This window comes from Aphelocoma coerulescens, chromosome 3, assembly GCF_041296385.1.
Source record: "Aphelocoma coerulescens isolate FSJ_1873_10779 chromosome 3, UR_Acoe_1.0, whole genome shotgun sequence".
Lineage (NCBI taxonomy): Eukaryota > Metazoa > Chordata > Aves > Passeriformes > Corvidae > Aphelocoma > Aphelocoma coerulescens.
Window position 1 is genome coordinate 31240469 of NC_091016.1, and position 17022 is coordinate 31257490.

At 36.9% G+C, this 17022-nt stretch overlaps 1 long non-coding RNA gene across 6 annotated transcripts in view; it reads left to right on the top strand.

Moving 5' to 3' along the window:
* The window catches only part of LOC138107881 (uncharacterized), a 372717-nt gene that overhangs the window by 74521 nt on the left and 281174 nt on the right, over positions 1-17022 (top strand). For all 6 annotated transcript variants that reach the window (XR_011149750.1, XR_011149753.1, XR_011149752.1 and 3 more), the window contains exon 2: positions 8802-8970. This is a non-coding gene — a long non-coding RNA (uncharacterized lncRNA). The remainder of the gene's footprint in view (positions 1-8801; positions 8971-17022) is intronic.

The window sequence follows — 17022 nt, forward strand, 5'->3', positions numbered from 1 at the left end:
AAAGAGAAGTGCAAGATCCAAATAACCCCCAAAAGTTGTCATGAAATTACTTCTACCTCAGGGACATGGAGAATAGTTGCAGTTTCAACTTTATGCAACCCTAGCTTACTGGCTATGCCAAATTTCACACTCCTATCATTTTTAAAACCCAGAATTAACTAGGTAGAAATCTGTTTTTCCTTACCAAAACACGATTTTGATTCTTTTTTCCTCCTAAATTTTATTCAAGTTATACCTTTAATACTAGGGCTTTCAACTCAGGACTCGTTACTTTGAAGAAGAGACTCCTTAGAAAACTAGAATTAGAATTGTGATGAAGAGTGAAAACTGGCATACTCTCTGTCTCTCACTGTATTAGAAGGGAGAGATTTTCTTGTGTTGGAGATTATGCAGCAAGTAAACTGTGTTAATCTCTCACTGTGAAAAAAAATTGTACTGCTGCAGTCTGAGTTTACATTGTCTAGAAGTATTTCAGAAGTAAGGGCAGGCCTGCATTGGCTGGAACAGGTTGTCCAGAGAAGAGGTTGAGTCACCATCCCTGGAGGTATTTAAGAGCTGTGTAGATGTGGTGCTTAGGGACGTGGTTTAGTGGTGGAGTTGACAGTGCTGGATTAACAGTTGGACTCCATGGTCTTGGAGGGCTTTTCCAACAAATGGTTCTGTGACTCATATGTAACACAATTGCGGAGCAGTAAAATAAGGCCGCAAAGGTAAAATGGTGGCTGTTGGATATTTAGAGTATCTGTTTGGGCCAAGCTACAGGCAATCTTTGTCGAGGCTGAGCACTCAGTAGCTCTTATTTGGAGCAAACTAAATTTTCTTTTAGTTCATGCTAACTATTTCAGCCTTAAAGATTTGGAATAAGCAGGCAGATATGAACATCTGAGAGGGACCTTAACTAGATCCTCTTTCCCATGCTTTTCCCTGCAGCTTTTGAATGAAGTTTGCGGGAGGTTCTGAAACAGTTTGATATGACTAGAATATAATTGTTGAAATGTTCTCAGGACAACACAAGCTCCTTCTCGTGGCCCAAATACACTTGTGATACAACAGAAAAGCTGTTAAAATGGAGCTGAAAATGGGGACCAGTTTTTCTAAGCAAACTAGAAAGTCTTTTTCCACATAGAAACGTACCAGTGGTCATGATGGGGACAATAACCCAAAAGTTATCCAAAATCCAAGTCTTGTGCTTGCCCACTTTCCTCTGAAAATGTGAGTTTTGATTAGAACATTCAGCAGTATGACTGTTCAGCACTGTAATATGGATATTTCGTATCCTCATCCTCTTATATGTGGGCAGGATCATTAGCTGGAATAAGTCTCAAAATGAAACACAGTTATCCTTTCTGCAGAACTGATCACAGTAAATTAATTCCCTTTGAGGAAGCTGATGGTCTGATATCACCAGGTAAGAACTTCCATGAAGGCTTCAAGATCCTAGATGTTGGAGTTGGGATTCGTATAGCTTTCCTCCCTGAATTAATAATATTGGCTTATTTTTTTGTATTTCTTTTTAGAGGGACATATGATATGAGGAGGCAGATAATGTATGAGGTTTTTCACAGAAAACTTGATTTGAGCATTGTCCTCCTCTAAGTACAATCCATGGAAAATTTTCCTTTAGATCTAGATTTCTTCTAGCTAATTTAATAAAGCTTTGCTTTGTGTTTGCTGTGGTGTAACAGTGCAAAGATGTGCAAGAATATCCAATCCTACTGCACATTTGCTTTGCACAGGTTTATCAGGGGTGTACTCCAAGGTTTTCACCTGTACTTTGTTGAGGAGATTTATTCCTTATGGGAATTGAATTTATTCCTTATGGGAATTGAATAGTAACTAATAGCAAATGTGACTCCTGACTTAGGAATGTGGAAGATGCTGTAGTTACACTGGAGAAGCATCCTCAGGAAGTGCAGACTCCTCTTGAAGGAGCTGTGGGAATTCTGTCAATCTTGAGTAGATGGTGGAGACTGTCATCACATGTAGATTCTTTGGAGATTGGTAGTACATTTATAGATTATTGGGTGGTGGGTGTTACCCACCCTAGGATGTATCCTAGGATTATTGATATAGTAATCAATTATTCTAGGTGCCAAAGAGGAAGATGAATTGTAAAAGGGATCTGTGGGGACCACTTGTTGTCGGGTTATCTTGAGTATGTATGTGGTAGCATGACACAGAGAGAAAATACAAAAGCAGAGTTGGAAGTTAAAGGAAAAGAAGGTGAGATGAAGCAGAGATGGAGCTACAGGAGACAGGCACTGCAGCATCCTGAAAGGTAGGAAGAGCAGAAGAGATTTGTTATTTCAACAGTGATATTAAAAGAAAAACGTGAAATAGAAAAGTGGGAAAGGAAAGGCTGCATATAGGAAGCTGAGAAAGCACTAAAATATGTGAAAAGGATTCAGTGAGATAGAAATAGATTCTTGAAGAAGCAACTGAATGGTTTGAGACTGAATCAATATTTTTCCTTAAAATTCTGCTGAGATTAATTTTGGCTTAAAGGTAGGAATTACTTTTTGCAAGGGAGGAGGTGACAGATGGATCCAGAGAGGGTCTTGACTTTCATGCCTGTACAGAATCTTTTTTTTATTTTTGTTTGTTGAAGGCATTAAAAAATACCTCTGGCAGTTTTTCCATTTCCTTTGGCTTTCGTGTGTAAAGAAATATTCAAACTGGGAGAGGGGATGGGAAGCTGAGCCAGATGGCAAGCCTATTCATCACCTAGTCAGTGGTGGAAAATATGGAATGATCAAATGAAAGTGTTTTAAAATAACATGAACACAGAGACAGAAAAAACTGCCAAGGGAAGGAATTTATGTTAAAAGAAAACCTGCAGTTTCCCAGTCCAATTGTAATAAGAGACTTCAACGTTCAGTGGAAGGCAGTGTATGTACCATCTGCAGCCATAATTTTTTATTTGTTATTTTTTAGAGTAGTTAGAAAGCCATAAAGAAATGCTTTTATCGGGAAACCATTCAATTTGAATAATTTTATGGAAAATACGTCTTGTATGTCAATGTATGTGAGTATATCTGTGCACAATAGGTCAAAGTCTCTAAATTTGATTCTAAAGAAGAAAAATAATTTTTTTCCCATTTTTGTAAAGAAAAATGATTTCTGTAAGTTATTGAATAAGCTGTGGTTTGGCACCTCTGTCAACTTTAGAATGTAAACCAAAAGAATAGGAGGAAAAATTGTATTTGAAATAAAGAAATTTCAGATCTTCAGAACTGTAACTGTGTGTGGCATATCAGCTGCAAATCTTCATCAGCATGCACAATTTAAGGGGGCATGGTTAGTTTTATTATAACCCCTTGCCTATCCCTTATATTTCACAATCTGAAAAAGATCACATGGTAGCAAAACTCACCTCTCACCTTTCTTTTTTTTGTGTACTTTGTAGTCATGAACTGGAGAACAGTGTCTGCTAATAAAGACCACAGTGTTTTAAAACCATTCTGGGGTTTTACAGAATGTTCAAAATGTATCTGCTGGGAGCCTCTAATATTTTGCTGACAGTTGATATGTTTAATTATTTTTACTTCATTCAACTAAATTTAAAGGGTTTAGCTAACCATGAATTTTTGGTTATTTTCTGCTCAGGGATTCCTTTCTTAAAACCCAGACACCTTAATCAAAATCATGCGGCACATGGGAGCCGTGTACCAGCAGGATATAAAAATCAATTTATTGCTTTGTATTCATACAAATATAAAACTTTTAATGAATTTAACTAATATTTATAGGTAGGTAAAAAAATTTGGCACCAGCAAATGCTGCTAGACTCCAGATAGTTTTCTTAAAGAGGGGAATTATATTAGAAACTTTCTGCAATAGACAAAAGAGGGTTTAAAGATATAGGATCTGTAATTTAGAGAAGGTACAGCCTAGAAGATAATGTTGTAAACAGCTGCATGCTACCTAAATTCTGTATTAATTTGGTCCAGGCTATTTAATTTTTTTTTTATTTAGTGTCTTAAATACAAAACATAGTAATTAATTGGTTGGCCAGCCTAGAAGTGCGTGAGAAGAAATTAGGTGCTTCAAAATCTTGGAAGAAAGGAAAGGAAATATTTTTGAATCACAGATTTGCGTTGATATATTCTATATAAAGCAAAAACCTGATTTGTTTCTCTCTCTTTTTTAAAGAAAAAAAGCACTTTGACCAAGCCATTTTTCCAAAAATGTTTGGAAGATTTCTTCCTCCAATCCACCCCTTTGCCCTAAGTTTGAATGTAAATGTAGATCAAGCTGTATAAACTTTAAAGACCACTTAAAAGAACTGTTCTCTGTCCAGTTTTCAAAATAAATAACGTCCCATTTTTAGCATCACTGTCTAACAGTTTGTCAAACACATGCAGAAATAATGTCATATTAGCATTTATCCATTGTACAGATGCCATTCATCAGCCAACACTATTTGCAAACAACTAAGTGTGATGGATTTTTAAAACCTAAACTGCTTAAATTAAAACCACATTTCTTTTATGTAGCAGATGCTATGTTAGGGGATTTGTTTTCTCTGCACATGAGCACTGTCCAAGCCAGTATTGTTCAAAGCTGCCCTGCTTGGTGATAGGGTTCTTGGGTGCTGCTGTCGTGCAAAAATCAGTGATGAACTAGAAATATTTTGACACGCACTTTGAGAAATAGAGGAGTAAACGATTTCTAAAGAAATAGGTTCTAGTGTAAAAGTGTCTGTGGCCATTGGGAAGCAAATAGATTAGGGATTAACTTTATTCAAATATCCTTTGCTGGTTTTAAAATCCAGTGCAGCACAATGTACATTATGAATCTGGAGTTTAACAATTGTAACTGAGCTTGAGCTCAAATGATTGAAGCAATTTAATTGTTTTATGTCAAGTAGCTCTTGGAAATCTCTCTGCTTGAATGCTGGCTTACTCTTCAGCCACCTGAGGGTCTTTCTTAGAAAGTTCTCAGGCTTGTATCCCAAATGTATTTTTGAATTACATGCTGTGCTTAATGAAAAGCAGAGAGTTGATTGGAAAAAGTAATATAGGAAATTAGTTTTCTACATATATGAGGGAGAGATTTATAGTTCCTGTAGTATATTTTGTGCCTTTGTAGACTGGAAGGCATCACCCTGTGGCATGAGAAAGTAGGCATGAAATAACCTTTTAGATGATAAAAGAAAAAGCAAAGAGCTTTCTTGTCCCAGACTTTGTGGGTTTGGATCCTGGCACAGTTGTATTTGATGGAATTAGCGGGGAGTGGTTTAAATTATGATGATGGAATTAGTGGGTCATTTTCATCACAACTCAATATGCATAGCAATATATATAAACACATTGTCTGGGACCAAAATAGTGAGTTTTATTTTCTGGTTCAAGTACTACTATATTCACATGATTTTCTGGAAGTAGATTACTTTGATTCCAACTCTGTTATTTGCATATTAATGAACCAACCTCTGTATCTTCTTTATTTACATCTTTAATTTATTTACACAGAAAGCTTCTTAGATAGAAGCACCCTCTTGCTCCCTCCAAGTGATAAACAGCAGAACAGCAAAAAGTTGGCCTACCACAATACAAATGCCTCATAATCAGTATTGTAGACTAATTCATTGATATTCCAATAAGGAAACTTTGATTTGCATTTTTATCTGAATTTTGGCCCTAAAAATCTGGACAATTATGAACTTAACAGTGTCAGCTTTAAAGGCTCTCTTTCTAGAAATGTGCAGAATCACAAAGACTACCCTGGCACTTTCCTCCAGAAGCTGCAATCTTTATCAGCTTGTGTAATGTAGCAGTGACATGAAAGCAGACAATCTGGCAAGTGGTTCACCTCTTTGGAGCTGTGAAGAATCCTACAGACACATTTTGTGTCTTTTTTTGACTGGATTTCTATGGAGAAAAAAAATCAGCGATTGATTCGATGAGATGGGTTCTAAAACACACCACTCTTGATAGAATTGCATCTATGTATGCTTAATGGTTACCTAAACAAAGGTTGACTGCTGGGCCTAAATCCAATACATACAGGTTAAACACTACAGTCTGACCCTTCTTTGAACTGCAGGGTCGGATCCATCATAACATAATTGGTTTATCCCCTTGTGTCTAAGAAGCTCTGCAGTAAACAGACTGTTCTTACGTCCTGGAGAGCTTAGACTAAAAATGAAAACTTTTCTGAATCTGGTAGGTAGGATTAATAGAAGCTAAACAATTTGTGTGGCTAAGAATGCTCTGTTAGCATTTTGGGAAGTCACACTAATTCTGTATGTAAAACCAACTTTTGTTTAAGCTGCAGGGTCAGGGCCGTCACCATATAATTGGTTTATCCTCTTATGTCTAAGATGCTCTGTAGTAAACAGACTGTTCCTATGTCCTGGAAAGCTTTAGCCTGGCCACTAATGGGAAGCATCATCATAGTTCAATCTCTGTTAACACAGAATGTGCTGGTAAAGTTATACAACTTCATAAATGTGTTCTCAGGCTGGAAAAGAGTGCAAGTGTATGTGATCAATTCTTGTAGGTAAGTTTTTCCAAGCAGTTGGTTGTGCAGGTAGCCCTCCTCTGTACTTTTGTTAGCTCTACAAGACCTGCTCTGGGAAGGAACAATCTAAAGATGTGTTTTTCTGGTGTAATTGCAAAGTACTGTCACTCTGGTGTTACCATCATATGATAGCAAGGAAGATATCTAAGCTGAATTTTTCTTATTAGATATGATTAAAAAAACCCACTTCAATAGCTCAGACTACTGCACTGAAGTTTAAGTGAAATTTAACACGATCCTATGTTTGAAAACTTTTTTGGGGTGCTCTGACCAAACGGCAAATTCTGAAGTCATCTGCGCCTCAAATTAAGTCTTCTGCTCCTTTTTCTCTAAGTCCCATAAATAATTCAAGCCCAACTATTTCTCCTAGGATGCATGCACACATGAAGCTAGGCTTAGGAACCTGTCTGTGTTAATATTTATGCAATCTGTTCTGGAGATCCAGTCCTGTTGACACATTTAATACATAAGAAAAACTCAATAGTCTGGGGGGAAAAAACCTTGCAATGAAGTCTCTCAGTGTGATTTTTTTAATTAATTACAAGATTTTATAGAATCTGCAAATAAACTTGAAATATATCATAAGGTGTTCTATCAGTAAATACTTCTTAATACAAAAGCAAATGAGAAAGTGATGTATTCCATATCTAGATATAGGCAGCACTTGGGACAGCATGAAAAGGCTTTGTCTGTAGCTAAGCAGATTTCTATGCATAAAGGGGGTTTTGTCATCCCCTCTCAAATTAGCTTTCATTGTTCATTACTCATCTTGCCTATGCACTACACTGGGGGTGACAAGCCTAATAATTCTTCATATGGATAATGTAAGGTGATCATAGAGGTGTTTTCCTTCTACTTGTTCTCTAGAAATAGGGAGAATGGTAGAGATACTCTCAAAGCAATAGCACGATCTGTGACTGCACAGTTGGTTTGTATTCAGTTTAACTGGGTAGCAAAGCTACAAAGTGTATCTTGGGCTGTACTCATCTTAAAATTGTGCCATTTGTCTCATCTTCAAAGAAAACTGAGTGTTGGAAAAGTTAACAGGAATTTCTTCAAGTATAGTGTGTATAAGGAACAGGATGTAACTGTCTGATGCTTTTTCAATCCTTTATGTTGTTGCCATTGATTCTACAAACTTTCCTTTATGCAGTAGAATTAAGGCTTTAATCCTAAATTTGGAAAAGGTCTATGTTCTCTGAAATTGGTCTGAGCTGACTTTGCAGACTAACTGTGCTAGATGTTGGTGTGGTGAGGTGGAATTTTGTTTCCATTGAAGCTGATGGGTATTTAAGTTCTCACTTCCAAATATGGGGGACTGGATGTAACTTTGTAGTTTGACTTTAAATATGATAAAAAGTACTTGTAATAGATCTAAAGTTTCAGTCCTGCAAAATCAACTTATGTTCTCTTCTCCCTGCTCTGTGTAAAACAATAGATGCCTCATATTGTCAGGATTCAGTTCCTAGTGGGTCATGTTCTCTCCCTCATACTTAATACAAATAATGTGCAGGTGCCCTGTAACAGAGGTGGTGGGGAGCTAAGCAGCAACAAAAGTTGGTTCTTCAATTCTTTGCAGCTCTGGTAATTCTCTGTTTTGGAATGAATGAGACTTTGCAAAGAACTGATGGACTTCATTTAACTTTCTAGAAAGTTAATGGGTATGGTTCAAATTGGCTTGGCTCTCCCTTGAATTGGTTGACGGGATAGGCAACTCCAGAGAACAGTTCATCCAGTAAAATGATGGTTGTGTAAGACAGGAAAGGCTCTCAACTTCAAGACATTCCTATTAACCAGAATTAATAATTCCACTTTCTGTGTTCATATTATCATGGATCCATTTCCTGTTGGTGACGGGAAGCATGACAGCATTTGCTTCTGGGACATCTGTATGTAAGATTTGTGTTCTTTATATATAATTGTCGTTAGAGGGATGCAATAATTTCACAGTAATAGCTGTAGGAAACTCCCTCAGTGTTACCATGCATGTTGTAGGACTACAATGCACATATTTGATTGCAAAACATTTTAAGATGTTGACCTCCTGAAAACTTCTCAAAATGGTTCCAAATAAATTCCCTGTAAGCCAAGCTGATGAAAATTAAAATAAATTTTCACGTATGGCTGGTAACCTCTTCTTCTGACCAAGAGACTTACTTGGTTTGTATTACTTAAATTTGGAAAATAGGTAAACGTACTGGATTGTGTCCATAAAGAAATGACACATGTACTTCAAGCTCACAATAAGATGCTGTGATTTTTTTTTTTATTTGCAGATATCCTGTTTTCCTTGGTTTACAAAGACAACTCAGTGTCGAGGGAACTGAAGACAGGGGTGTGCTGGGCTAACACAAATTTAACTGAAGCCAAGAATGCCCTGGTTTGGCTCTGGGAAGGGTACTAAGCAGCCAAGGACACTTGGAAGGCCAAATCCAAACCAGTATGGTGAGTTTCCTATGTTGTACTGGATACAGCCATAATTATACATGAGAATTTTATTCTGTCTATCCCGTCTTTGTATCTTGTTTTAACAGAGGATAGTCTGCTTTCTGTGTGCCAGAGCAGCATGACAATATCTTCATGAGTGACACAAACTATATGTTCTCCTTTTCTAGGAACAGCTTTAATTTCTTGTCACTAGTTCTCTGCCTTTTAGACAAAATTGACTGTATGGCTCTAGTTTGCCCTGGTCAGGATGTGGGAAAAGCTAAATCCAACATACAGACTGACCTAAAAAAGTTATATTGGCATTGAGAGAGATTTAGTAAGTCATTTATTTTGCAACGTAAGTAGAAACCAAGGTGGTGATTAAAAAATAAAAATAAATTCCATCAATTGTTTATCTACTTGTGTAAAAACTGAGAAGACCTGGATTTCTTCAGAGGATTATTATTTACTCCTGATACTGTGCTTCAGTAATATCTTTCAATAGACCCTTCCTCTAAAGCTGTTTTCATAGAAAATGTTCAGCTACATATTTGCTAGAACAGCCTCTGACTTTTTGATGTTATGTTCTGTAGACTCTCTATCACTTAGAAAAGTCTTTAAATATCTAAAGCAGAATAAAATGCCTTAGTCTGAATGAAATATAAGATCCCCTAAGTGGTATCATTCTTTAATGTAGTTGATGTTCCCTGTTTTCATGAATGCACAAATATCCATGTGGAAACAAGTCTCTAGCTTATTCATATATATCCCTGGTTTATGTTTCACCAAACTAAGTATCCCATCTAATTTCAATTATTTTCAACTTGTTTTCTAGAAGATCCATTTGCTCTTACTAATTTAAAGCTTTCTGTTCTTCTCTTTCCCAATTTTCTCTCTTCTTGCTTGTTATGCCTGAATTAAAAACATCTGGATTAAAAATGTTGAGGTTTTGATAACAAGTCTCTTATTCATTTTTCTTGTAAAATACCACAACATCCTTTCTATACTTAGCATCCAAGAAACATTGAGATGTATTGAAAGTTTTCATAAGAAAGTATTTTTTTAATAGAAAAACACTGTTTTGATCAAGTTTGGGGTTTTTTAATAAGAAATTTTTGCTTTACTTGGAGAGTTAGCTTTTCATTACACCTCAGGGAAAGAAAACTGGATTTTTTTGAGTTTCAACATCTGAGACTAAAAAAACAATGAAAAATTGCATGTGTTTATAATCACTGCAATTGGAATTATTATGCTGCTCTGCTTGCATGTATTTTGTCAGCAAATCCTGACGGGCCAAATTTACACACACACACTCAAAAAATAGGTGAAAGAAAAGGCCTGAAAAGAGGATGAACAATCCTATGCACTGATAACATGCATTAACAAACCATTCTTCACTCAGCTGCAGCAAAAAGCTATGCAGAAATTTCACATGTTCCTACATAGTAGGAAGCAAATTCCATGCTACCAAAACAAGGTTATGACAGAAGGAAAATGAATACAAGCACATCTGTCTAGCCAAGGATCTTCTTTTTTAAAATTTATTTCTTGCCAATCTATCTCTGCTGTGACCTGCCCAGAAACAAGGACAAGGAGTGTAGACTAGGGAATGAACTTGTTATCATAGGTCCAGTGCTACCACTTAAAAATGGATTATGCAGATGAGTAACCTCAATCTCTTGACACAATTTGCAAGAGTGAGATTGGAAATTCAAGTCTGTGCAAATGCTGTTCAAGCTGGAACGGTTGCTATTGCAAAAATAAAATGGGTAAAACCAGGTATGAATGGCAGACTTGGGGAGTTTGCAGTTTGTTTACTGAATATCACGTGCTCAAATCTAAGGGAAGTTGTTTTTCAAAAGTTGCTTAATTACTGATTCAGTCAGAGCCACTGAAGCATAACACTTAGTGATTCTGAAAATCTGATTGTCAACACAGGGTTCTGTGTCCTCACAAGTTTTCTCTGTTTTGCTCTTGGACTGGAATCCAACAGCAGAACTGAGTTTCCTGCACATTCTGGGACAGTTTAACTGCAGCCTGAACATTACAAGTCAGACGTGGTGTGTAATTTGAGTATTTGTTGTAGAATAAAAAACTTTTCATATCTGATATTGATTCATGAACATTCAAATAAATATTATATGATCAGGAGTGTCCATTCATGTCCCATCAGGAGGAATATCCATTCATATCATGTGCATTCCTTTTAATTCATACTGAACTCTTGTGGAACTGCAGAACCAAAAAATGTCTGTGGCTCTGCCAAGGAGTGACTGCCTGAATTTCCACTGGAAATTCCAGTAAGCATTAGCACTTAATTACTGTATTCTACCTTAAAGGCAGGAATTAAATGATGTGTAGCATAGCTAGGGCCTTCTGCATGTCTTAATGTGTCACACTACAACTGAAGTCAGGGGTAGAGCTCCCTTGTTGATAATCTGTGCTTGGCAGGATCTGCAAGTACATCATAAATAACTGACTCCCAATTACATAACGTAAATTGCTCCTGCTTTCCCAAGAGGATAATTGCATATTAATACGTGCTCATTAATAAGTATTGCAGGTACTGAAAAACAACCTAATTTTCCTTTCCTTGCTTATAAAGCTAGACTTACCTATTCTTGGACATATTCTGTATACACAGAAGCTTATTTTGCCTTGACATAGTAATTCTCACAGACAAAAGACATAAAAGTGTCTTGCTTAACATTTCAGTCTAGTTCTTGAGCTCTGACCTCACAGGAATACAGGGTCAACTTTCAGGATTTTGGCACTCCACATGGTGCTGTGTAGTGAACATTTAGGCCCTCAGAACAATCGTGTCTGGGTTAGGTTTTGCTCACATTAAAGTCAGAGAGGCAAACAGCTTCCATTTGACTCCTCACAGGCAGAGTTGTACCACTTTCAATTAGCACTTGCCCCTTGTCCACCCACCCAAACCTCCTGGAGACCAGGAATGGGGTAGCGAGGAGCAGCAATTTTCATATAGCACAGTATCAAATTGATTCCAGGCTTTGCAGCCATTTTTCAAACCAAATTTGTAATGAAGCTTTATTTTTAAATACCTGGTATATTTATTTTCTTTATCTTTGCTGCTACCACCTTCTAAAAACTTATTGGCTTGGTCACATGCAAGGGTGGGGAAAGATTTTTAAGGGTGCAAGATTGCTTGCTTTCATAGCGTGTAATAGAAAGTAAGCTTGAGATGACAAATGTTGTGGTGCTTTTCCCAGAGCTCAAACTCATGTAGTTACTTTGAACAGGAACTGTACAGATAATCATCCTTTAATGCCATGATAAGAAATTCAAGTTACATATTTTGCAGTTTGTGCTTGTGTATTCTATATGTATGTGAAGTGCTAGAGAACTGAAGCAATGGGTTCCCACTGTGAGATTTTATTCGATGTACACTTAACACATGTAAATGCTTTGTCTGGCAATCATGCCAATTGCCATGGAACAACATGCAATGAGTAGGAAACAATTTTGTGGTAGCTGCAGCCCACAGTGGTTTGGTGAAAAGTCCTAGTCAGAAACTGCTTTCACGTCAGAAAACTCTGTATCATCAGAAATTCCTTAAATGTCAGCAAGGGTGTAGTCCTTACAAAAATCCTTGAATACTCTGGGGTTATTTTCGCTTTCTTCCTTTGTGTCTTTTATTTTCTTTCATCAGGTATATGAGCAACCAAGTGTATAAATATTATGCAGACTTGTATACTAATAGGGAACAAGTCTTATTCATTGGTTTATTTAAGCTTTTGTTTTCTTTTGAGAGAAATAAGTTTTCGGTGAAGAACTGGCACTTCAAGAATCTTGTCAAGGGGCTGTCTTATATAAAACCTTATCAGTTCTTTCTATATAAGACAAATACATACAGGCTTCTGTATGGCATTTTTTGCTTTCATAGAAGAGCTCCAGGGGACTGAATGCTTATCTTTGCAAAAAAAACCAAAAATAAAAACAAACAAACAAACAAAAAAAACCCAAAACCAAAAAACCCCCCAACAAAAGAAAACCAAAATGAAAACCCAAGAAAAACCACAGAAAGATACAAACAGAAAATAGAATGGCCTTAATTTCCAACATTCTTCCCAAACTGTGGCTAGAAAAGGTAAAAAGTCCACCTTGCTTTTTTCTGACTGAAAGCAAAAAGAACTTAGAAAAATATCTATTAGTCTTCTCAAAATATTTAGAGAGCACTCTTGCCTTTCAGGGATGTCTGTGCCCCACAGGGTAAGAGCAGGCTTTGAAGCTGAGGGTCAGAGCTGGACAAGTCACCCTGCAGAGGCTGCAGAGCAGGGAACGGGCTGGATGTGAAACAGGTGGGCTCTACCCTTCACAGCAGGACCAGCAGATGTTTCTGTTCAGAGCTGACTTGGTGCTGGATGTGGGAGGGGTAGAGCCTGGAGTGGAAAGAAAGGATGAAGAGCTTTCCCTTTGCTTTAATCTTTCCATGTGGTTCTGCACTCAGGTGAAGATGTCTGCTCCTGAATATTCAGTTATTTTAATGGTCTATAGTCAAGGGCAGACTATTTGAAAATCCTGAAGTCAAAAAGAATATTTACTATATTTTATAAGGCTTTCTTAGCTTTCCCATAATAGGGTATAATTCAAGGTCAACCATCTTTTTCACTACGAGTTTGTCAAAATATTAGACTTCCTTTGTTACTATTTCTTATAATGGCTCTAATGAAATATGTGGTTTTGAAAAGAGGGAGGTGCTTTTGTGCTTTCTGGCTCCATTTGAACTGCATAGTGATTAACAGTAACATTGTAACAGTTAAGATCTATTCTGATGGTGCAAGTCAACATCTGTTATCATACAAACCTGTTTTTTTTTTATTTTTAATTACAAAATAATTAAAGAATTCTTTCAGACATTAAGCAGATGATACACAACACCTTTTCTTTTCTTGCACTCTTTTACCTTAAAATGAATGTGTTTTGCTTCTCTTTGTGCTTACTGGAAATTAAAAGCTGGCACAGCCTTATGCTTTTACTGCAGATTATAACCACTTAAAGCAGTAGTCTAGTAAATAATGTTGTCTGCCAAGGAACTATCTTAGGTGGAGTTTTATGAATCTCTCCCCACCATTCTGAAGAACTCCTTAAACTTCTGATATCTCTTGGTGACAGCTGAAAAAAAGAATTTGCTGCTCTCATATTCTTGCTGTTTAGTTCTTCTTAAGATTGCAGTGCTAAACCTTTTAAAGGTCTAATTTGACAAAGCTGAGCTGGGAGGCATAATTTTGGATACCGGTTGTTTTAATGAGCTGTGAAGAAAGAAAATCGGCATTATAGAGTTGTAGAGTGATTTGGGTCGGAAGGGACCTTAAGGATCATCTAGTTCCAACCCCCCCTGCCACAGGCAGGGACACCTTCCACTTGACCACATTACTGAAAGTCCCACCTAGCCTGAACTTGAAGACTGCCAGGGATGGGGCATTCACATCTTCTGTGGGCAACCTGGTCCGGTGCCTCACCACACTCTGAGTAAAGAATTCCTTCCTAACATCCAATCCAGATCTCTTTTTAAATTCAAAACCATCCTCCTTTGTGCTATCACTATCTGCCCCTGTAAAAAAGTCACTCTCCAGTTCTTTTATAAACTTGCTTTCTGTACTGGAGCCTTCTCTTCTCCAAGCTGAACAACCTCAGCTCTGTCAGCCTGTCAGTATTATGCCCATAGTCTAATGTATTTACATGTGCGTGTTTATAAAGTATACATTACATATACATTTCTATCATGTAAGTATTCAGAGGTATTGTCTCCATTAACTCAGGAGTAGCATCTGTGATAGATTTTTTTGTTCCCATGTGTATTAATGATGCTTCAGAAATGCTATTTCACATACAGAACTGAAATTAACAATTGTTTATTTTGAAGGCAGTAGTTTTCTGAAAATTCCTGCACCATGCTGGATGTAGTTGTAGTGAAGAGAAATCAGACTTCAGGAGGACATTTGCAATGTTTGCTAAGTGACATTTATGGTCATGCTTAAGGAATCATATATTTCCAAATGATATGTGTATTTTGTGTACACAGGGAAAAAACCTCAAGTAGAGGACAGCTGTAATTATCATGAAGTACAGAAAAGTTTTGATGTCAATGCAGACCTCAAATTGAAACAAACCATTGAAACTACAAATGAGTACTATTCACCTGTGCCACTTCTGACTAGCCAGTTATGGTAAAAGGGGGCAGTTTCAGTCAGATTGCATAGAATATGCACAGCATTTTACAATCAGAGGCAAATAGAAAAGTCTCCCCCACCAAAGTTCGTGAATAATAAGATGGCTTCCAAAATAGTCTTCAAATTTGAACCAGTTGCTACAAGATGATAAAAGCCCTAAGGCAAAGCCCAAGTTTTAAGTATGTACTTCACTACTCTTGTGTGAATCCAGCTTTATTCACTCAAACCCTGTATTTAACTGCTGTTTGCCTTGTCTGGAAAAAGGTATCAGGTTCAGTGTATTCTGTGGTAGCTCATCCATCGTCAACAGAGATTTTAAAAGATGGGGGAAAAAAAATCTGTTACTTGACTAGTATGTACATATGCAAAGAAAGGGAGGAGGAAGTTTTGAACAATGTTCTCTTTCCATTACCTAAATAAACACACTGCTCTCTATTATAAAAATCGTTGTATTGCTGATATTTTGGAAATTTTTGCATTGCCTAGTAACCAACAGTATCTACTATTTTCCATAGTGTTTAGTCTGTTCAAAACCTCAAACCTCCTCCTTGGGTGTGAACAATTACATGAATTTTTCTCTGAAGATTTTAAGTAGCTTTAAATTTGCTAGATTAGGGTCTTTGTTCAAGAAGAGCAATTGGTGTGTGAATGATGGACAGTGGTGCGGGTGGCCAATGAAATAATCTTTGTTGTAATCTTTTGTTGATTATTAATCCTAAATCATCAAAGATAGAGAATATATGGGCTGAGATCTAGAAAATACAAACTTCTGCAAATATGATCTGAATTGCAAAAACAAGACAAAGATACAGTTACCTAAACTGTGGAAAATCTTATAATGGAAAGAGACACGTTTGCCTGTGTGAGACTATCCTCTTTCAGCTGGCGCATGTCTATCAGCTAAAATGTCACATATCCATTCCAAAGTTAGCAAGGTCAAACACCTTCCTTCTGCCTTTCCCAAAATTGCCATCACTGATGTATATATTGCTCCAGAGTCTTAAATCATGTTTCATGATTGAATTGCATGATAAAGAGTATTCTCAGAGATTAGATTAATAATTGGTCTGATTGTCTAACCTGTACTCACCTTAGTAGTCCCTTAGGGGGAATGGCTTAAGAAATGACTCAGATGTGAAATGACTGTTCCAAAGTTGACTCTTGTTTTACCAAAGGTAATCTCTATTGCAGCCTATGGAAATTTAAAGCATTGCAAAAACCTGAATTTCCTTAAGGTTTTGTAGTGACATTATATACTGGGAAGGGCAAAAAAGGATTCTTTAAGTTTTACTAAATAATCCAGTTTTACAAACTGACTGCAAATCAGGGCATGGTATGAAGATGACTTGATTCTACAAAGAACTACTCTATACTGAGCTATTTTTCTTAACTAATTTGAAATTGAAACAGAGAATTAAAACTATTTATGTTATAGTTCAACTCAAATATTTTGGGAAGATGTGCCAAGTTCTGTATGGCATCTGATTTTCTTTAGCTGGTCCTTATGTTGTTTATGCATGTTGATGTTTGATCAGCAAAACCACAGATAAATATGGCTAGGGATGCTGAGTTTTGTTTGTCTTTTTAAGGCTTTTAATTAATTGCATTGCAGAGGAGGTGATTTGCTGCTTACATGTCAGAAGAATGATGTGCTGTTTAGGGTCTGCCCTTTAAAGAAAATGTATGACAGTTTAAGGTGAGGGTAAATAAGACAGAAATATATCAACACAGAGATAAGGAAAAACAGATGTGGAGAAGAGCAGCGTTCAAGGCTGAATTACAAGCTGTTCATTACTGGTGTACAGTCAAAGTACCCTACTGGGTTGAGCAGCAAGGGCAGAGTGCTTTGAGTTGGTCTGGGAGCACATGCAATAAA